Source organism: Pseudophryne corroboree, chromosome 10, assembly GCF_028390025.1.
Source record: "Pseudophryne corroboree isolate aPseCor3 chromosome 10, aPseCor3.hap2, whole genome shotgun sequence".
NCBI classification, from domain to species: domain Eukaryota; kingdom Metazoa; phylum Chordata; class Amphibia; order Anura; family Myobatrachidae; genus Pseudophryne; species Pseudophryne corroboree.
The window spans coordinates 245,038,237-245,062,452 of record NC_086453.1 but is presented as its reverse complement, the minus strand read 5'-3'; the positions used below and the strand labels follow the sequence as shown (position 1 = coordinate 245,062,452).

Genomic DNA, 24,216 nt, shown 5'->3' with positions numbered 1-24,216 from the left:
AAGTAACCTCATACGCCGATTTCTGACAAGGTGACCGGCTGCACTAAACGCTCTTTCTCTGACGTCCTAGTGGATGCTGGGTACTCCGTAAGGACCATGGGGTATAGACGGGCTCCGCAGGAGACTGGGCACTCTTAAAAGAAAGATTAGGTACTATATCTGGTGTGCACTGGCTGCTCCCTCTATGCCCCTCCTCCAGACCTCAGTTAGTATCTGTGCCCGGCCAGAGCTGGATGCACCCTAGGGGCTCTCCTGAGCTTCCTAGAATAGAAAGTATTTGTTAGGTTTTTTATTTTCAGTGAGATCTGCTGGCAACAGACTCACTGCTACGTGGGACTGAGGGGAGAGAAGCGAACCTACCTGCTTGCAGCTAGCTTAGGCTTCTAAGGCTACTGGACACCATTAGCTCCAGAGGGATCGAACACAGGCCCAGTCCTCGGTCGTCCGGTCCCGGAGCCGCGCCGCCGTCCCCCTTGCAGAGCCAGAAGAACGAAGAGAAGTTGAAAATCGGCGGCTGAAGACTCCGGTCTTCATTAAGGTAGCGCACAGCACTGCAGCTGTGCGCCATTGCTCCCTTAGCACACCACACACTCCGGTCACTGATGGGTGCAGGGCGCTGGGGGGGGGCGCCCTGGGCAGCAATTAGATTACCTTACTTGGCGAAAAGCACATAATACAGTCTGATAAACTGTATATGTGCATTAACCCCCGCCATTAAAGTACATAAAAGGACAGAAGCCCGCCGCTGAGGGGGCCGGGCCTTCTTCCTCAGCACACCGGCGCCATTTTCTCTTCACAGCTCAGCTGGAAGGAAGCTCCCCAGGCTCTCCCCTGCAGTATCCTGGTACACAAAGGGTAAAAAAGAGAGGGGGGGCACATAATTTTAGGCGCAAAACTGTGTATATAAGCTGCTATAGGGGAAAAATCACTCAGTATAGTGTACATCCCTGTATTATATAGCGCTGTGGTGTGTGCTGGCATACTCTCTCTCTGTCTCTCCAAAGGGCCTGGTGGGGGAACTGTCTTCAAATAGAGCATTCCCTGTGTGTGTGGTGTGTCGGTACGCGTGTGTCGACATGTCTGAGGTAAAAGGCTCCTCTAAGGAGGTGATAGAGTGGATAAGTGCGTGGGAGGGTGTCTCCATCAACAACGCCGACACCTGTTTGGATATGTGTAAGTGCTGAGGTAAAATTATTGCACAAAAGGTTAGGGAACAGAAAGGAAATCTACCCTGGTCTGTCCCTATGTCACAGAGTCCTTCAGAGTCTCTCTATGTTCACTATCCAAAATAACAAAGTATCGACACGGAGTTTAACTCCACTGTCGACTACGATAATGCAAAGTTACAGCCAAGAGGGCTAAAAGATATTCAATATATGATTATTGGAATAAAAGATGATTTGCATATCACTGATGACTCATCTGTCCCTGACACGAGAGTACACATGTTAAGGGGAAGAATGCTGAGGTAAATTTCCCTCCTCTCATGAGGAAAAAGAGCGGGAATCTCCAGACAAGAGACGGCAGCTTCCCACAAGAGAATTCTCAGGTTGTATCCTTTCCCCACTAGGGCCAGGATGTGTTGAGAATCTTCCCCTTGGGTGTCCTATTTGCACTAGCTATTCTCAGGGATCCTGCAGATAGTGTGCACATTCTAGTATACTACCCAGACCGGCGATTGTGTCGGCATGGGTTTATAGCGCTGTGGCAGCGTGGACAGGTACCTTATCAGCAGAGATTAGAGACCCTAGTATGCATATAAATATTTTAAGATGCTCTCTTAAGTGATAGATATATAATTATAAAGCATGCCCAAGGGGACATGAGTATACTGGGTCCTAGAGACAAAAGCTATGTCGATTTCTGCTTGACGTGTCCTGTAGAATATACATTGGACAGATGATGCCGACTTAAGAGGCATATGGAAGGCTGAGGATTGTGTGTAGAAAGGTTCTCGGGCCTGGTCTCCACAGCTATAGCTGGTAATTCTGATATTTTGCCTTATATTCCTGCACAGCCTAGGAAAGCACGACATTATTAAATGCAGCTTTTCGAATAAAGAAACAAGAAAGTCTGAGGTGCGTCCTTTCTTGTCAGAGCCGGGGGCAGAGGAAACAAGCTGTACAACACAGCTAGTCCCCAGGAACAGAAGTCCTCCCCGGCCTCTACAAAAATCCACCGCATGTCGCTGGGGCTCCACAGGCGGAGCTAGGCCCGGTGGGGACACGCCTTCGTAAGTTTAGCCACAAGTGGTTTCACTCCCTGTTAGGTCCCTGGGCAATAGAAATTGTATCGCAGGGATACAGGCTGGACTGTGAGAAGATGCCCCCTCACCGACGACCCGGCGGGCTTCCCCCCAAGAGAGGGAGCCAGTGTTAACTGCAATTCGTAATTGTATCTTCAACAGGTGGTGGTCAAGGGTCCCCTCCTTCAACAAGAGGGTGTTATTATTCGACCATGTTATAATCCCGAAACCAGACGGTTCTGTTCGACCCATATTGAATTAAAATCCCTGAACATATACCTGAAAAGGTTCAGGTTCAAGATGGAATCGCTAAGAGCGGTCATTGCAAGCCTGAAATGAATCGGTGTTATGCACACCAGTGAAAGGCAGGAATGTACTGCTGTCTGAACGGAGAGGGATGCAAAATAAATGAACTCACAGACAGACTGGGGAATATGACATTACATACATAGAAGGTGATAGGGTAACAAAATAAACACAAAGTGAACAGAGAAGCCCAAAGGCTAAGAAACTGGGTGTCTCCCTAGTATTAGGAATGCTCAGATGGAAAGAAGCGAGATGTTGTGATTTAATACGTAGAGAACCCGAAATGCTGTTGCTAAGGGCAACAGCAAAACCCTAAAGGGTTACCAACGGGTGTGGCAGTAAACTCCTTGGTCAGAGATGGAATAATAGACACAAGGAGAGTCTCCACAATCCTAGTCCTCACTTGCAGTGCACTGGTTCAGCTTACTGCCACTAAACTGACACCTGAACACCTTGCACAGTGAGAAAGGATTTTGGCAGGCAAGTCTGAGAATACAGCCGCAAACTTGCTAGGTTCACAGAGTAGCAAAAGAACCCCAGCAGGTTAAACGACTGACTCCAGTCTTACTGCTAGGTCTGGATTGGCAGAGTGTAATACCAAATCCCAAGGCCTATTTGCAGTAAGCAACAAACAAATACAAAGTTTACACAGTACTAGCTAGCTTTCAGGAACTGACTAACCAACAAAGATTCAGCAGCATCTGCCTAACCTGAGAAGAGGGTTTATATTGCAGGTGCTGTCCACGCCCCACTCAGACCTCACAGACTGTGAGCACAAAAACCAGCACCGGATCCCCTGCCGTGCACAGAGCCTGTAACCACTGCACAGCAAAAGACCCAAACCGGAGTATCAGCTACGCTCAGGTTACTCCGCTAGCACTTGTCTCCCGGTTGCCATGACGACGTGGCAGCACAGAGCAGGAGACCCTAACAATCGGGACATAAGGGATGCATACCTTCGTGTCCCCATTTATCCACCTCATCAGGCGTACCTCAGAATTGCGGTACGGGATTGTCAATACCAATTTCACCAAGGTAATGGCGGATATGATGGTGCTCCTGCGGAAGCAAGGTGTCACTATTATCACATACTTGGATGATCTCCTCATAAAAGCGAGATCAAGAGAGCAGTTGCTGGACAGCGTATCACCTTCTCTGGAAGTGAAACGGCAACACGACTGGATTCTATATATTCCGAAGTCGCAGTTGGTTCCTACAGCTCATCTGCCTCGCCTAGGCAGGATCCTAGACACAGACCAGAAGAGGGTTTATCTCCTGATAGAGAGAGCTCAGGAGCTCATGACACTGGTCAGGAATCTATTGAAAACCAAAACAGGTGTCAGTGCATCACTGCAATCGAGTCCTGGGAAGGATGATGGCATCATACGAGGCCATCCCCTTCGGCTGGTTCCATGCTAGGACAATGGAACTTACTGGACAAGTGGTCCGGAACACATCTTCAGATGCATCGGTTAATCACCCTATCCCCCAGGGCCAGGGTGTCTCTCCTGTGGTGGCTGCGGAGTGCTCACCTTCTCGAGGGCCGCAGATTCGGCATTCAGGACTTGGTCCTGGTGACCACGGATGCAAGCCTCCGAGGGTGGGGGGCAGTTACACAGGGAAGAAAATTCCAAGGTTGTGGTCAAGCCAACAGACTTGCCTTCACATCCATATCCTGGAACTAAGGGCCATATACAAGTCAAGCGGAGTTCCTGCTTCGCGACCAACCGGTTCTGATCCAGTCAGACCGCAGGGGCTCATGTAAACCGCCAGGGCGGCACAAGGAGCAGGGTGGCGAGGGTAGAAGCCACCAGAATTCTTCGCTGGGCGGAGAATCAAGTAAGCGCACTGTCAGCAGTGTACATTCCGGGAGTGGACACGACCTCCACCCGGGAAAGTGGTGACTTCATCAGGAAGTCTTCACGCAGTTTTGCAAATTGATGGAAACTGCCTCAGGTGGACTACATGGCGTCCCACTTCAATAAAAAGATAAAAAAGGTTTTACGCTGGGTCAAGGGACTCTCAGGCGATAGCTGTGGTCGCACTAGTAACACCGTGGGTGTTTCAGTCGGTCTATATATTCCCTCCTCTTCCTCTCAGACCCAAGGGCTGAGAATTGAAATAAACGGAGGAGTGTGAACAATATTCTTTGCTCCGGATTGGCCAAGAAGGACTCGGTACCCGGAACTGCAAGAAATGCTCTCAGAGGACCCATGGCCTCTGCCTCTCAGTCAGGACATGTTGCAACAGGGACCCTGTCTGATCCAAGACTTACCGCGGCTGCGTTGGACGGCATGGCGGTTGAACGCCAGATCCTAGCGGAAAATGGCATTCCGGATGCAGTTATTCCTACGCTGATAAAGGCTAGGAAAGACGTGACAGCAAGACTTTTTCACTGTATATGGCGAAAATAGGTTGCTTGGTGTGTGGCCGGGAAGGCCCTACAGAGGAATTCCAGGGCGGTCGATTCCTGCACTTCCTACAGTCAGGAGTGACTATGGGCCTAAAATTAGGATCCATAAAGGCCAAGATTTCGGCCCTGTCCCTTTTTCTCTCAAAAAAGAACTGGCTTCACTGCCTGAAGTTCGGACGTTGTTACAGGGGTGCTGCATATTCAGCCCCTTTTGTGCCTCCAGTGGCACCTTGGGATCTTAACGTGTGTTGGATTCCTAAAGTCCCACTGGTTTGAGCCACTTAAGACCGTGGAGCTAAAATATCTCACGTGGAAAGTGGTCATGCTTTTGGCCTTAGCTTGGACTAGGCGTGTGTCAGAATTGGCGGCTTTGTCATGTAAAAGCCCATATCTGATCTTCCATATGGAAAGGGCAGAATGGAGGACTCGTCCCCAATTTCTCCCTAAGGTGGTATCATCGTTTCATTTGAACCAACCTATGGTGGTGCCTGCGGCTACTAGGGACTTGGAGGATTCCAAGTTGCTGGACGTAGTCCGGGCACTGAAACTTTGTTTCCAGGACGGCTAGAGTCAGAAAAACTGACTCGCTATTTATCCTGCATGCACCCAACAAGCTGGGTGCTCCTGCTTCAAAGCAGACTGTTGCTCGCTGGATCTGTAGCACGATTCAGCTTGCACATTCTGCGGCTGGACTGCCGCATCCTAAATCAGTAAAAGCCCATTCCACGAGGAAGGTGGGCTCTTCTTGGGCGGCTGCCCGAGGGGTCTCGGCTTTACAGCTTTGCCGAGCAGCTACTTGGTCGGGTTCAAACACTTTTGCAAAATTCTACAAGTTTGATACCCTGGCTGAGGAGGACCTTGAGTTTGCTCATTCGGTGCTGCAGAGTCATCCGCACTCCCCCGCCCGTTTGGGAGCTTTGGTATAATCCCCATGGTCCTTACGGAGTACCCAGCATCCACTAGGACGTCAGAGAAAATAAGAATTTACTCACCGGTAATTCTATTTCTCGTAGTCCGTAGTGGATGCTGGGAGCCCGTCCCAAGTGCGGACTCTCTGCAATACATGTATATAGTTATTGCTTAACTAAAGGGTTATTGTATGAGCCATCTGTTGAGAGAGGCTCAGTTATTGTTCATACTGTTAACTGGGTATAGTTATCACGAGTTGTACGGTGTGATTGGTGTGGCTGGTAGGAGTCTTACCCTGGATTCCAAATCCTTTCCTAGTAATGTCAGCTCTTCCGGGCACAGTTTCCCTAACTGAGGTCTGGAGGAGGGGCATAGAGGGAGGAGCCAGTGCACACCACATATAGTAACTAATCTTTCTTTTAAGAGAGCCCAGTCTCCTGCGGAGCCTGTCTATACCCCATGGTCCTTACGGAGTACCCAGCATCCACTACGGACTACGAGAAATAGAATTACTGGTGAGTAAATTCTTATTTTCGGAGTACACACTGGAGGGGGGGCAACTTAGGTAAAATAAAGCCAGTTTATGCAAGGGCCTCCAAATTACCTCTTTTTCCTGCCAGTATACGTACAGACTGTCTGACATGCCTACTTGGATGCGGTCACTCATATAATCCTCCACCATTCTTTCAATGGTGACAGAATCATATGCAGTGACAGTAGACGACATGTCAGTAATCGTTGGCAGGTCCTTCAGTCCGGACCAGATGTCAGCAATCGCTTCAGACTGCCCTGCATCACCGCCAGCAGGTGGGCTCGGAATTCTTAGCCTTTTCCTCGCAGCCCCAGTTGCGGGAGAATGTGAAGGAGGAGCTGTTGACGAGTCACGTTCCGCTTGACTTGAAAAGTGTCTCACCAGCAGGTCTTTGCACCTCTACACACTTGTGTCTGCCGGAAAGAGAGATACAACGTAGGCTTTAAACCTAGGATCGAGCACGGTGGCCAAAATGTAGTGCTCTGATTTCAACAGATTGACCACCCGTGAATCCTGGTTAAGCGAATTAAGGGCTCCATCCACAAGTCCCACATGTGTAGCGGAATCGCTCCGTTTTAGCTCCTCCTTCAATCTCTCCAGCTTCTTCTGCAAAAGCCTGATGAGGGGAATGACCTGACTCAGGCTGGCAGTGTCTGAACTGACTTCACGTGTGGCAAGTTCAAAGGGTTGCAGAACCTTGCACAAGGTTGAAATCATTCTCCACTGCGCTTGATTCAGGTGCATTCCCCCTCCTTTGCCTATATCGTAGGCAGATGTATAGGCTTGAATGGCCTTCTGCTGCTCCTCCATCCTCTGATGCATATAGAGCAGAGGTTCTCAAACTCGGTCCTCGGGGGCACACACAGTGCATGTTTTGCAGGTAACCCAGCAGGTGCACAGGTGTATTAATTACTCACTGACACATTTTAAAAGGTCCACAGGTGGAGCTAATTATTTCACTTGCGATTCTGTGAGGAGACCTGCAAAACATGCACTGTGTGTGCCCCCGAAGACCGAGTTTGAGAACCTCTGATATAGAGGGTTGAATTCCACCTCATTACCACCTCTTGCTTCAGATGATGGCGGGGCAGGTTCAGGAGTGTTTGCTGGTGCTCCAGTCTTCGGCACGCAGTGGCTGAATGCCGAGAGTGGCCCGCAATTCTTCGGGCCACCGACAGCATCTCTTGCACGCCCCTGTCGTGTTTTAAAAAATTCTGCACCACCAAATTCAATGTATGTGCAAAACATGGGACGTGCTGGAATTTGCCCACATGTAATGCATGCACAATATTGGTGGCGTTGTCCGAAGTCACAAATCCCCAGGAGAGTCCAATTGGGGTAAGCCAATCTGCGATGATGTTCCTCAGTTTCCGTAAGAGGTTGTCAGCTGTGTGCCTCTTATGGAAAGCGGTGATACAAAGCGTAGCCTGCCTAGGAACGAGTTGGCGTTTGTGAGATGCTGCTACTGGTGCCGCCGCTGCTGTTCTTGCTGTGGGAGGCAATACATCTACCCAGTGGGCTGTCACAGTCATATAGTCCTGAGTCTGCCCTGCTCCACTTGTCCACATGTCCGTGGTTAAGTGGACATTGGGTACAACTGCATTTTTTAGGACACTGGTGACTCTTTTTATGACGTCTGTGTACATTCTCGGTATCGCCTGCCTAGAGAAAAGGAACCTAGATGGTATTTGGTACCGGGGACACAGTACCTCAAGCAATTCTCTAATTCCCTGTGAATTAACTGTGGATACCGGACACATGTTTAACACCACCGCACCTGCCAAGACCTGAGTTATCCGCTTTGCAGCAGGATGACTGCTGTGATATTTCATCTTCCTCGCAAAGGACTGTTGTACAGTCAATTGCTTACTGGAAGTAGTACAAGTGGTCTTCCGACTTCCCCTCTGGGATGACGATCGACTCCCAGCAGCAAAAACAGCAGCGTCGGTGTCAGGAATCGGCGGTCAGCTGCATCTCACCTACCAGCGTGCTGGTGTGCAGGCCTCCGGAGGTCATGGCCCCAGTCACGGCTGCATAGATGCGCTGACCGCGAGCGTCATCTCCCATGTCGCTGAGTACCCCTGAGTCTGGTCCTGTGTTTGTGTTCCGCTGTGTGCCGGCATCCGGTCTGTATGGATGCTGCTATGACACCTGCACTCAGCTAATCCCGGCATCTAATCCAGCCCTGTGTTTCCAGCCAGAACACTGCGACCAATCACTGCAGAGCAAGGGGTATAAGTTCCTGTACGGGGCTCACTCTCATCGCCTCGGACAACGAGTCACATACCCTGTGTCTAGTTCTCCCAGTTCCTGCGTTCCTGTTTCCAGCGTTCCCCTGTGGTTACCTCATTTGTTCCAGCTTCCATTTCTACAGCTCTCCTGTTACTCCGGACTTCAGCTACATCCAGCTTCAAACCCATCAGCAGTAAGAGACTCTCCTCAGGTGTTCTTTCTCATTACTTACCTGTGCACTAATTGTCAGCATACCATCTGTGCAACTCAGCAGTATAACATCTACTGGCTTAGAGACTGTCTCCTGCTTTAGCCTAAGTGTGGCTATATGGACTTGTGCTGTACAGAGACTGTGAGTTACTCATATATTCCGGAGTTCTGCTTTCCTAACCATTATCAGTTTGCCCTGTGTTATTCAGAGACTGTGTATTTCCAAATACTACTGGAGTTCTGTTATTTCACCTGCATTCATTATCAAGTTATTTTACGTTCTGCTGCAAGAGAATTTTATGTTGTTTGGATTCAGTTACCTGTCATAGTTTTCCACATTACCGGTTTCCATTGTATTCAGTATTATACCATCTGCTTTGCATTAATAAATATCAGCGCTTATGCGCAGGACTTTCATATTGCCTCCCTGCTTTGTACATCGCACCAACACTGACCCACTAGCGCCCCCGCCGGGGACAGACAAAACCAGAGACCTGACAGTCAGAAACAGTAGGCGTTACACTCAAGGATCTATCGGAGGAATCCCAGTTAGGAGAGGACTCGTCAAGACTTGCCAGTGACATGGCCTGCAGGACTATTGGCATTCCTGTCTAAGGAGGAAATTGACACTGAGGGAGTTGGTGGTGTGGTTTGCAGGAGCTTGGGTACAAGAGGAAAGGATTTAGTTGTCAGTGGACTGCTTCCGCTGTCACCCAAAGTTTATGAACTTGTCAATGACTTCTGATGAATGCGCTCCAGGTGACGTATAAGGGAGGATGTTCCTAGGTGGTTAACGTTCTTACCCCTACTTATTACAGCTTGACAAAGGCAACACACGGCTTGACACCTGTTGTCCGCATTTCTGTTGAAATGATTCCACACCGAAGAGGTGATTTTTTTTGTAATTTGACCAGGCATGTCAATGGCCATATTCGTCCCACGGACAACAGGTGTCTCCCCGGGTGCCTGACTTAAACAAACCACCTCACCATAAGAATCCTCCTTGTCAATTTCCTCCTCAGCGCCAGCAACACCCATATCCTGGTGTACTTCAACAGTGACATCTTCAATTTGACTATCAGGAACTGGACTGCGGGTGCTCCTTCCAGCACTTGCAGGGGGCGTGCAAATGGTGGAAGGCGCCACCTCTTCCTGTCCAGTGTTGGGAAGGTCAGGCATCGCAACCGACACAATTGGACTCTCCTTGTGGATTTGTGATTTAGAAGAACGCACAGTTCTTTGCTGTGCTTTTGCCAGCTTAAGTCTTTTCATTTTTCTAGCAGGAGGATGAGTGCTTCCATCCTCATGTGAAGCTGAACTACTAGCCATGAACATAGGACAGGGCCTCAGCCGTTCCTTTCCACTCCGTGTCGTAAATGGCATATTGGCAAGTTTACGCTTCTCATGCTTTTAATTTAGATTTTTGGGTCATTTTACTGAACTTTTGTTTTTTGGATTTTACATGCTCTCTACTATGACATTGAGCATCGGCCTTGGCAGACGACGTTGATGGCATTTCATCATCTCGGCCATGACTAGTGGCAGCAGCTTCAGCACGAGGTGGAAGTGGATCTTGATCTTTCCCTATTTTACCCTCCACATTTTAGTTCTCCATTTTTTAATGTGTGGAATTATATGCCAGTAATATATCAATAGCAATGGCCTACTGTACTGTGCTAGATATGTATACTGTTGGTCACCAAAATGCTGCACTGTAATACTAGAAGCTATAGAAAAGTATATATATATTATTGTATATATATCAGTACAGAGCAGTGTAACTGTAGTATAGAAGCTATAGAAAAGTATATATATTATTGTATATATATCAGTACAGAGCGGTGTAACTGTGACACATGTGTCCTGACAAGCAGTACAGAAACTATAGAAAAGTATATATATTATTGTATATTTATATCAGTACAGAGCGGTGTAACTGTGACCCATGTGTCCTGACAAGCAGTATAGAAGCTATAGAAAAGTATATATATTATTGTATATATCAGTACAGAGCAGTGTAACTGTGACACATGTGTCCTGACAAGCAGTACAGAAACTATAGAAAAGTATGTATATTATTGTATATTTATATCAGTACAGAGCGGTGTAACTGTGACCCATGTGTCCTGACAAGCAGTATAGAAGCTATAGAAAAGGATATATATATTATTGTATATATATCAATACAGAGCGGTGTAACTGTGACACATGTGTCCTGACAAGCAGTATAGAAGCTATAGAAAAGTATATATATTATTGTATATATATCAGTACAGAGCGGTGTAACTGTGACACATGTGTCCTGACAAGCAGTACAGAAGCTATAGAAAAGTATGTATATTATTGTATATTTATATCAGTACAGAGCGGTGTAACTGTGACCCATGTGTCCTGACAAGCAGTATAGAAGCTATAGAAAAGGATATATATATTATTGTATATATATCAATACAGAGCGGTGTAACTGTGACACATGTGTCCTGACAAGTTGTATAGAAGCTATAGAAAAGTATATATATTATTGTATATATCAGTACAGAGCAGTGTAACTGTGACACGTGTCCTGACAAGCAGTATAGAAGCTATAGAAAAGTATATATATTATTGTATATATCAGTACAGAGCAGTGTAACTGTGACACATGTGTCCTGACAAGTTGTATAGAAGCTATAGAAAAGTATATATATTATTGTATATATCAGTACAGAGCAGTGTAACTGTGACACATGTGTCCTGGCAAGCAGTATAAAAGCTATAGAAAAGTATATATATTATTGTATATATCAGTACTGAGCAGTGTAACTGTGACACATGTGTCCTGACAAGCAGTATAAAAGCTATAGAAAAGTATATATATTATTGTATATATCAGTACTGAGCAGTGTAACTGTGACACATGTGTCCTGACAAGCAGTATAAAAGCTATAGAAAAGTATATATGTTACTGTATATCAGTAGTAGTACAGAGCGTTGTAACTGTGACACTTGTGTGTCCTGACAAGCAGTATAGAAGCTATAGAAAAGTATTTAAAATTATTGTATATATCAGTACAGAGCAGTGTAACTGTGACCATGTGTCCTGACAAGCAGTATAGAGGCTATAGAAAAGTATATATATTATTGTATATATCAGTACAGAGCGGTGTATCTGTGACACATGTGTCCTGAGAAGCAGTATAGAAGCTATAGAAAAGTATATATATTACTGTATATCAGTACAGAGCGGTGTAACTGTGACACGTGTCCTGACAAGCAGTATAGAAGCTATAGAAAAGTATATATATTATTGTATATGTCAGTACAGAGCAGTGTAACTGTGACCATGTGTCCTGACAAGCAGTATAGAAGCTATAGAAAAGTATATATTATATACTGGTGGTCCCCAGTCCCCACAATGCAGCACACATCAGATATTTGCAGCACACTGAGCACAGATATGGAGCGTTTTCAGGCAGAGAACGTAGATATTTTCAGCACACTGAGCACAGATTATTTTCAGCACACTGAGCACAGATATTTTCAGCACACTGAGCACAGATTATGGAGCTGTTCAGGGAGAGAACGCAGCCACGTCCTCTCCGTTCAATCTCCAAAGCACGAGTGAAAATGGCGGCAACGCGCGGCTCCTCATATAGAATACGAATCTCGCGAGAATCCGACAGCGGGATGATGACATTCGGGCGCGTTCTGGTTAACCGAGCAAGGCGGGAAGATCCGAGGCTGCCTCGGAACTGTGTAAAATAGGTGAAGTTCGGGGGGGTTCGGATCCCGAGGAACCGAACCCGCTCATCTCTAGTTGCCATGGGCAACTTCTCCACTGGCTCACTTCTCCGCTCTTATCACTGCTTAGTAAATGTCCCCCTTAGTCACAAGGTAGAGATATCTCCTATTAAACATACAGACAATCACATACAGTACTCCATTCTGCTGTGCATTTATGTGGGGAAAAAGCACTAAACAATATGTTTACATCTACCTCAATAGATCATCCCTATGTATGTCTATCTGTAAGTGTCTGCAGATTTTCTGTATCTGAGTACAAATGTTAATACCTACAGTATAATGCCACAATAGCATAATTATGTGGCTTAACAGTGTTAATAATAAATGTTAAGAGTTGGATTACTACATCAATACCCAATACAATGTAATGTAATGTAATGAAGTGTTATGAAATACAATATACATGAGATGATAATGCCTCGCCAGTGCTATTAATTCATGTTAATGTTCCATTTTCTCTATAGAATGTAACTAAATACAAACAACCTCACATCAGTAGTTAACCAGTTTAGGAATAAAATGGAAATAGTAGATGAAGACAAGTCTTGTAGACACTAGGTGATTCATCGCGCCCTACGGGTGCTCTTCACACCGTCGTAAGGAACTACGCCCCCTTAACCCTTGCACACCCTTGTGGCATGCAATATTATTCTTATATGGAGTATTACCTCCAATCAAAATTGTGTGAGTGGTTAAATATTGCACGGACAAAAGGCGTGCGATGGTTAAGGGGTCAAAGCCCCTTGCAATGGCGTGAACAGCGCATGCAGGGACTGATGAATCACCTAGTAGGTGCTGTGGTTGGGGGGGGGGGGGGCGGTGCGTGCAGGGGTGACGTGGATGGGGTCCAGGGGTGCCGCGGGTGGGGGAGGGCAGTTGTTGGAATGTCACAAGTGGGGGAGGGGCTGGTGCGGTGGTGCCGCGGGTGGGGGAGGGTGCGGGGGTGCCGCGGGTGGGGGTACGGAGCCACCGCGGGTGGGGGTAGGAGCGATTGCGGAGTTGCCGCGGGTAGGGGAGTGGCGAGTGCAGTGTTGCAGCGGGTGGTGGAGGGGTGGGTGCGGGGGTGCTGTGGGTGGGGCCCGAAGGTATTGCAAGTGGTGGAAGGGCGGGTAATGCTTCTCCTTCAGGTAGCAGCTAAGCTGCTGTCCTCCCCTTGGCAGTGGCTCTCCTGGAAACTCGCACAGCAGCCAAGCAGCCAGTCACTATTGTTAGCGCCAGTGTCCCAACGCCCCGCATTACAGGGAAGAAGATGGACTCAATAAACTACAGCTCCCGGCAGCCCTAAGGGCCTGAATGTAGTTTATTTAGTGTTTCTACTTCCCTGTAATGCTGCACGTTGGGACACCGGTGCTAACAATAGTGACTGACTCGCTGAATCAATGTAAAAGGTGACAGTGCTGTGCAGTGTCAGTGACACTGCACTCCCACTGCACTGCACAGCACTGTCACCTTTTACATTGATTCAGCGTCCAGACATCACCCTCCGCGATATCACCCACTCTTTCTGTTACATTGGCCATCTCGGGGCTTCCAGGCTGGCAGCCCAGGTGCTGTGTTGCGGAGTCAGGGCCTCTGGGGATCTGGGCGCAGCTGTGATGGGGAGGCACTTCTGTTACATCATGCGCAGAGGAGGCTCCGGGGCTCAGAGAGTATGTGGTGCAGGGCGGGCTATGAAAGCCTTCCACTGCGCCGCTTTCATACACATCTATGCCGGTGGGCGCAGCAGCTTTTGTTCCACCTGTGCCGCGGCTAGGGAGTGGGGATTGTTAATGCCGGAGGGGGCAGGTGGACTGACAGCAGGACATAGGACGCTGCAGAAAAATGATTTCCCCCCCCCCCTATCTACAGCACAGAGATTTGCTGCAGATGCAGTGGCATACCCTCCACCTGTACCTTTTTGGCAGGTACAGTCCCTTTTTTTATGGTCTGTACCGATTTTTGGCTCTCCAAACTTCCATTGAAAGTATAGGAAAATGGGTGTGACCAAGTCACTTTACCCGTGGCCATGCCCCTTTTCCAATTTGTAGCGATTTTTATGTGCAAATTGTTGGAGGGTGTGTTGCTGCAGATGCAGTGTGCCTACTTTGGGGTGTGGATCTGGAGCTGCAGCTCCAGCAACCCCATTGTTAATCCTGCTCTGGGAACACACAGCAGCCTAAGGGCAGAGCCTCCCATTGGATGTAACCTGTATGGGAGGGCGTTTCTCGCCCAATCAGCTGTGGACTGGGCGTGAGAGACCTGCCACTAACCCAATGAGAGCTCCTAGCCAAGCCCAGTGTTAGACACACAGGCATAGAGTCACAGATCTGGGCTATTATATAGGAGATAATAATGCCATAAAACACAAAGTACTATCAGATGGAGAAATCAGTATGCAAATAGCCAATGCGAATCAGCCTATCCTCCCCAGATTTGTTACCATCTGAATTGGTCCGTGTCACTGAATGCCTTTCTGTTGTTTGGATGACATCTCACCACCTCAAACTTAATATTTCCAAAATAGAATTAATTGTATTTCCAAAATAGAATTAATTATATTTCCACCGACCAGTAGTAGTTACCAGCTAGATATCTCTATCATTGTTGAGAACTCGACAATCAACCCTATTCCACAAGCTCGCTATCTGGGTGTCATCCTTCACTCTGAACTGTCCTTTGCTCCCCATATTCAATCTGTCTCAAAATCATGTTACATGCATCTAAAAAAACATATCCAAAATACTAGAGGAGGAAATCATAGCCACGAAGAAATCCAAAATTCTCAGAGATAAGATAGGAAAAGGTAAATCGAAGAAGAGACACACTGACAAACACAAGTCCATCACCAAATCATCAGGAATACCATCAAGAGGCAAGGTACCGAAAATTCCCAGCACTCCCAACAAGACGCCCATTTATAAAAGATTAAATTTGACATACCAACAATATATGACCAAGTTACATCACAAGTCATTAAATATCACCGAAAAATCGAACATTCCCGAAGACAGAAAAACAAGCACGGATAGGTCTGACCCTGACACCTCAATAGACAGTGATTTTTCAACATATAGTATCATACATATAGTATCACAGAGTATGACAATTACGAGAATCTAGCGAGAGTCTCTTTAGAAAAGGGTTTTCAGATATCAGCGAATTTGGAGGAAAATACCTTCATCAGTAACACAGACACACAAATCACGGAGTCAGTAATTGTAGGAACATGTGCAGATAATTTTTTAGGGAAAAAGACAGGCAACCTGTCCTGCGAACAGAACCATGTGACACCACAAAAACGCAAATTAGAGGATCTAGACGAGGATGTAGAGGGGGAGGAAGTAGGAAGAAACAAGAGAAACAACAACAACCAAAATTAGATACCAAGGGTATATTCAACTTGAGTAAAGTTACATTAAGAGATGAACACATAACACTCCTGAACAAAGGTTTAAAATTCGCACCTACTAAACAACTGAACAAATTTGAGACCTATTTGGATTTACATAGATTTACGAGAAAACTGACCCTTGCAAAATATTACAACAAAGGCCCTATCAACATCACAGAACACAGAGAGGGAGACAAAGTGTACAAACATTCAGACTTGAAGCCCAAGTCTACATTCTATCCGCAGCACATGAGAGGTTCTCTTATAAGTACGTTTGAACAATTAGTTACTCGGGACCTAGACAAGTTAGAAACAAAACCAAAAACAATAAATCTAACGGCAATAGAAAAAAATGCACTCAAAGATCTCAGTAATAACAAAGATTTAATAGTGAAACCCGCAGACAAAGGGGGGGGAATAGTTCTGTTAGACAAAAAAGATTACACAACAGAATCATTAAGAATTCTCAGTGACAAAAACACATATGAGATACTAACACAAGATCCCACAGACAAATATAAAAGCAGTTTATACAAACTACTCAAAGATGGTCTCGAAACAGGCATTCTCACGAAGAAAGAACATGAGTTTTTGAACATCGATAATCCTGTCCTCCCAGTTTTTTACTACTTACCAAAAGTGCACAAAGATAAACTCAACCCACCGGGACGTCCAATAATCTCGGGTATAGGTTCACTGACATCAAACCTGTCACAATACATAGACTCTTACTTACAGACATACGTACAAACCCAGAAGTCCTATATCAGAGACACGACTGACATCATCAGAACAATGAGTGAAGTTACTTGGTCAGAAGAATATTGGATCTGCACAAGTGACGTCACCTCTCTCTACACAGTTATAGATCAAAAACAGGGCCTAGAGGCGGTAGGTCATTTTCTGTCATCAGATCCATGCATGGAAACAAAACAATCACAATTTATTCTAGACTGTATCGACCATATTCTGCAGCACAATTACTTCCTGTTTGAAGGTACATATTACAGACAGACTACAGGCACAGCAATGGGGACTAGGTTTGCTCCAAGTTATGCCAACTTGTTTATGAGTAGGTGGGAGGATAACAACATCTGGTGTGGGCATGACTTTGGAGCAAACCTGGTCCTCTGGAGAAGGTATATAGATGACGTAATCTTCATCTGGCAAGGAACGGAAGATAGTCTTTTAGAATTCTTGTCACACATCAACTCGAACAATAACCATCTGGTTTTCACCACGGACTACAGTCGGCTAACAGTAAATTTTCTAGACATAACCATCTTTATTGAAAACTCGAGTATACACACCAAGACATATCAGAAAGACGTAGACGTGAACAGTTATATCTTAAACACTAGTGGACATCACCCAAACTGGCTGCGGAACATCCCATTAGGGCAATTTAAGAGAGTCAGGAGGAACTGTACCAAATTAGAAGATTTTCAAACCCAAGCCACAGAAATGAAACAACAATTCATAGAGAAAGGTTACAAAGAGGAAACACCTGAGCAAGATCTAAACACAGCCATTGAGACAGATAGAAGTAGTCTCCTTACATACAAAAACAAAAAAGAACAGACTGAGAAATTTAAAACAGTTTTTTTGACGCAATACAGCACCAATAATAGGCAATTAGAGAAAATACTATATAAACATTGGCACATCCTATTAGAGGATGACATTTTAGCAGATACACTTCCACCCAGACCCAAAGTGGTCTACAGAAGAGCTCCCGATTTAAAATCCAAATTATCTCACAATCATCTGAAGCAGACAGAACTAACACAAAGCACATTAACAGGGCAGAAACTGAGTAAGGGTTTCTTTCTTTGTGGAACATGCGCCTATTGCAAAACACACAAGTGTAGCACTAAAAGAGCTACCAGTTTTGAATCAATGAAAACTGGAGAGAGGTTCACCATAGAAGAACATATTTCCTGTCAAAGTAAAGGGGTAATATATCTCATAGAATGTCCTTGTCACCTACAGTATGTGGGAAGGACTACTAGACCTTTAAAAACTAGAATTTCTGAACACATGCGGAACGTGAGGAAAGGTTTGGAGACACACAACCTATCCAATCATTTCAAAGAGAAACATGAAAGTAACCCTGCAGGTATGAAAATCCTAGGTATCAAACAAGTATCACCCAATTGGAGAGGAGGGGACTTCACGGAACTAATTAATAAAGAGGAGTTAAAATGGATATATACATTAAAGACTCTAAAACCGTACGGCCTTAATGCAGACAATGAAGTGAGGGCAATTATTATGAGATAATCATCTGGCACCTAAATTAGAAATGAAATGCTGTTATTTATACTTTAAATCACTAGCTTCAGACAATCATAATCCCATTTGTATATATGTCTAAATTAATTTATTATTCATCCCATATTCATCTCAAATCAATTTCTGTTCACACCTAACCCCATATTGTTATCCATACCTATGTCCAATTTTATGCACCACAGCATTGTGTTATGCCCATTTACCCATATACTATCTAAATGCTTATAGATAGCCCATCCATATCACATGTACCAAACACGATCTTCTGCAACAGTAATCTTATTTTCCAGACTATTACAATATTTCCTACCTTAATGACTTATTTACACAATATCGTTTATTTTATGTTATAAATAATACATACTTATACTCATCTCCACCGCATCTCATCATCATTTTCATTTATTTTTAATTAATTGATTTATTTATTTATTTATCGTTATTCTTTTTAACATCAATTTAGAACTACATTTCATGTTCTTTATACTAATCTGTAATCGTGGTATATTCATTTTTGTTTTTTTGTTTGTTACATTTTAATGTATTCCGTTTATTTGATACCCATTGTCATTATTTTGTTCCGTTCCCTATATAATCACATCATTAAAATCCTGTCAGTTTGAAGAGACAACTTTGGCCACACCCCCCCACCCCTATGATGAGGTTTGATAGACACTTTGGACACCCCCCCCCCTCTGATGAGGTAATGAGTTTAGGGGGTTAAATAGCCCTCACCAAACATGGCTACCAAGGACTCCCTGACGAAGACCCACATGGGTCGATACGCGTAGGAGCAGTACAGATCCAGTGAACAACACAGTACTCTTCAACTTGTTAGCTGTATTATCCACTTCACACAGCCCAGCACCTCTGGCGTGCAGGTGACTCCGGAGGCGCACAGGGACCAGAACGGAGCTCGGAGTCACGTGACCGCAAGTCCTGACCACCAGGAAGGAGATTCAGCACCAGGAGACGGAGGACGCAAGGTGAAGCCGAGTGGAGACGGGCGTCTGGATACGATCAAAGGAGACTCAGGTAAAAGCTCTGTAAAAAGGGGGGAGTACACGGCGGACAGTCCCGTTTCGGGTCTCTAAGCCGGTGTTACTTTCCCCCTCAGAGACAGGATCGCGTCCCTCTGATCGGGCTGGTGGACGGCGTCTGTATAAACAGGCGTTTTTCCACCATTTCCCGACGGAGGTCAGACAGCGGCCAGTCCGGAGCCAATTATTACCAATCCCTCTGAGATTCCCCCCGTTCACCCACCGGGGGTACCCCCTATTCACCCTAACGCCGCTGGACTAAAGAATCCCACAAAGGACATTTGCCCACCATCACTGCTTGCAATAGACTTAATTTTAATATAGAGGAACGTTAAGTCACCTTGGAACATACATACAATCAGGACTGTGTGAAGGAATACAGTATTAGATAATTTATACAACATCAAGTGCGTTAATAAGGAAGTGGGACGCCACGTTCCTTTCAAGCATAACACTTGGACATTACATTTGACCACATGATATTTTGTGTATGCACGCATATACAAAGTATCTGCAAAGAGCCCCCCCCCCCTTTTTTTCTTTTTGTTTTTGTCTTTGCATGTTTTTATTTAATTTTATTTTATACGTTTTTCAACATCGTTGTGCATCTTCCCTACATCGATCAATAATTTTCTTCTAGTATTTTTTTATATTTTTTTCTTCCTCTTTTTTTCTCTTGTACTTATTTTTCATATCATTAAGAGTCAGCAAATTTATTTTGCATGTACATTTTGTAGCTTATCTTGAATAGTTAATAAAAACAAGTATATTATCAAACATTGCAAACTCATATACTTTCCAGGCGCAGTTGCAAAACTTCTTTTTTGTCATTGTATTGTGAGGTTAGGGGTTCAGCCTCATCTGCAATCTTGCTGACACAACCAATACCCAAGGAAGGTGAGCGCAGGATATAACCATAATTGTATATCCAAAATACTAACATACAGTACCTTACACAAGACACTGATAAAACTGTAATCCATGATCTCATTATCTCCCGCATTGATTATTGCAATAGTTTTCTTACAGATCTTACCAAAAAAACCTCTCACCACTACAATCCATTCTGAATGCAGCTGCAAGGCTAATTTTCCTCACTAGATGCTCTTTGTCTGCGGATTCACTCTGTCAGTCCCTCCATTTTTACCTGTATTCTACTGTATTCAATATAAAATATTTTTACTCACACACAAGGGTATTAACCAAAGTCCACCAACGTACATCTCTTCACTCCTACCTCTATTACTATCTGTTATTACTCAGTTTTGTTTTATCACTGTTGTTAACAATTGTAAAACAAAATATAATATATAAGAAACCGATAATAAATAATAATAAATAATCAGCTAAAGTAATTAATAGAACTAGTGTCATCATCGCCAGGTACATGTAACCAGTGCCGTAACTAGGCATTTTAGCGCTGTGTGCAAGAAACGACAGTGGCGCCCCCCCATGTAAGATAGGGGCAGAGCGCGCCGTAGGCGCGCCAATTTTTTAGGGGCGTGGCTTCACGGGGAAGGGGCGTGGCCACAAAATAATAGCAATTCATACTACGGTGCACAGTAGTCTACATTATTCAAATTACGCTGCACAGTAGCGCCACTACACCAGGTAGAGCCCCTTTTATACATTACAGCAGACAGTGTCCCCCTTTTTACACATTGCGGCAGCCAGTCCCCCTTTTTACACATTGCGGCAGATAGACCCTTTTTACACATTGCGGCAGCCAGTCCCCCTTTTTACACATTACAGCAGCCAGTCTCCCTTTTAACGCATTGCGGCAGCCGGTCCTTCTTTTTACACATTGCGGCAGACAGCGTCCCTTTTTTACAATTACAGCAGACAGCGTCCCCGTTTTTACACATTACGGCAGACGGTGTCCCCCTTTATACACATTGCGGCAGCCAGTCCCCCTTTTTACACATTACGGCAGCCAGTCCCCATTTTTTACACATTGCGGCAGCCAGGACCCCATTTTACACATTGCGGCAGCCAGGACCCCATTTTACACATTGCGGCAGCCAGTCCCCATTTTTTACACATTGCGGCAGCCAGTCCCATTTTACACATTGCGGCAGCCAGTCCCATTTTTTACACATTGCGGCAGCCATCCCCCTTTTTTGCACATTGCGGCAGCCAGTCCCATTTTTTACACATTGCGGCAGCCAGTCCCATTTTACACATTGCGGCAGCCAGTCCCATTTTTTACACATTGCGGCAGCCATCCCCCTTTTTTACACATTGCGGCAGCCAGTCCCATTTTACACATTGCGGCAGCCAGTCCCATTTTTTACACATTGCGGCAGCCATCCCCCTTTTTTACACATTGCGGCAGCCAGTCCCATTTTTTACACATTGCGGCAGCCAGTCCCATTTTACACATTGCGGCAGCCAGTCCCATTTTTTACACATTGCGGCAGCCAGTCCCATTCTACACATTGCGGCAGCCAGTCCCATTTTACACATTGCGGCAGCCAGTCCCATTTTTTACACATTGCGGCAGCCAGTCCCATTTTACACATTGCGGCAGCCAGTCCCATTTTACACATTGCGGCAGCCAGTCCCATTTTTTACACATTGCGGCAGCCATCCCCCTTTTTTACACATTGCTGGCAGCCAGTCCCATTTTTTACACATTGCGGCAGCCAGTCCCATTTTACACATTGCGGCAGCCAGTCCCATTTTTTACACATTGCGGCAGCCATCCCCCTTTTTTACACATTGCGGCAGCCAGTCCCATTTTACACATTGCGGCAGCCAGTCCCATTTTTTACACATTGCGGCAGCCATCCCCCTTTTTTACACATTGCGGCAGCCAGTCCCATTTTTTACACGTTGCGGCAGCCAGTCCCATTTTTTACACATTGCGGCAGGCGGTGTCCGAGAGAGAGAGAGAGAGAGAGACAGAGAGAGAGAGAGAGAGGGGGGAGGGAATATACTTACCTTCTCCCCGCTGACAGGCTCCTCGTGCTGCTCCCTCTGTGGCGGCAGTGAGATGAGAAGGAGGAGGAGGGAGGGGGAGCAGGGAGCCGCAGCAGCGCTATGTTATTGGTAGTAAGCGCCGCTGCAGCATCCCCCTCTCCTTCTGTATTGGCTGCCGGGCAGCCAATACGGAAGGAGAGGGGGATGCTGCAGCGGCGCTTACTACCAATAACATAGCGCTGCTGCGGCTCCCTGCTCCCCCTCCCTCCTCCTCCTTGTCCGCTGCCTCCGGCGCTGGTCTCTCTCCTCCAGCGCGGCGCACGGCGCACACAGAGGCGGCATGTAATGAGTCAATTTGACTCATTACATGCCGCTGGCCGTGCGCCCCCAGGGCAACTGCGCTGTGTGCCAAGCCCCCTTGGCACACACGTAGTTACGGCTCTGCATGTAACTCAGGCCAACAGTACTCATAAAGGACATTGCCCCTAGAAAAAAAATATCTGGGGATGTGTCTAGGTCTCATTAGGTCACATATCCAAGGGACATGCTACACTTATGCTACACTTATATGAGCGTTCCCTTATTGTACTCATGTTATGCTTGGCAACCCACAGTAAGTAAGTAAGGGCCAATTAAGTGTGGTAGCCGCTGGAATGAGTTCTGGGACTTGCACATGAACTCACAGAAGGCTGAATTTACTTGCAGCCTATGGAGCTGTGTACAGAATCAGCCTACTGTAATTGGCTGATAAATGCAAAACAAGAGCTTCCAATGGCAGCTTGTTCTTACCTGAATCTCCCCCCAAAATGCGTATATTTACGGCACATAAACTCTAAGGGGTCAATCCAATTGCATGCGAAGGGTGCGAATTGCTTTTGCCACAACACAGAAAAGCATGCAACAGCACTACATCTCGCACCCCTTGCGACCCGATCTCACCCCGAACTTGCACAATTTTGTATGCAGCCCTACGGGGCTGTGAACAAAATTGTGCAACTCCAAGCTGCCGTAAAGTGTGACTGTTGCTGCACTAACTCGTGGGCGCGAGAACATCTCCTGCCATTTGACTGACCCCTAAGTGAGGCCCTTTATGTATACTTCTTCTTTAAACAGATTTCATTATTTAAGCAACTCAATAACGAAATATAAAAACTGCAAAAACAAATGCAGATGGCTGCCTATGCCATAACCATCCAGAAAATTGTAATTACACAAGGTTTATCTGAGCCACCAGTTTCAAGAGTGAGTAAATTGTTTGCTTTTATAGTAGCAGCTTTTTATGTAGTTAAAAGTAAACTGCTTTTTCTTAAATATATATATATATATATTGGCTGTGGGGGACCTGAAGTTTAATAGCGTAGCACTGAAATGACTTCTGTTGCTGCCCAGGGTGTGCACAGAATTCAGAAGAAGGTTCTTGCCATAAACAGACATTTTATGATTCCGTTTCTAACAGTATTAATCTTTTATCGGAGGAATTAAAAGCATCACTGCTGTTCAGCTAATTTCCTTTAAGATGTTTTCATTATGTTGACTGTGAATTTCTCAGTAAACATAAGGTAGTTTGTTTAACTGTAAGCATAAAATTATTTTAATAGACATCTTTGAAATATTATAAATCATTTAGAAGTCAGTTTATTCGCCAAATAAAAAGTACAATGTAACCAACAAAGCTGTTTCTAACGTCCTCTATTCACATCAATTATGTTGTTTGTCTGCTATACAGTACGGCTTATATAAGAGTATGGAGTCTACAGGACAAATGTGCTGCAACCATTTTATTCCCACAGTTATGCTGTAAATTAAGTAACTGCAATTGGCAATACATGCTGTGCTCGGGAAAGGAATGAAAGCTTGTAAAGTGAAGGATGTTGTTCTTTCATTATAAATGCATGAACAAGTACGTGTGTACATTCTCTTACTGATTTTAGTATTATATATTGCGCACAGCAAGGTGCA

The 24,216-nt window shown here is 45.4% G+C and overlaps 1 protein-coding gene across 6 annotated transcripts in view; it reads right to left on the bottom strand.

The window, feature by feature from the left end:
• Window positions 1–24,216, bottom strand: part of TTC12 (tetratricopeptide repeat domain 12) — a 344,406-nt gene that overhangs the window by 185,516 nt on the left and 134,674 nt on the right. The gene's annotated exons all lie outside the window — the stretch shown is intronic.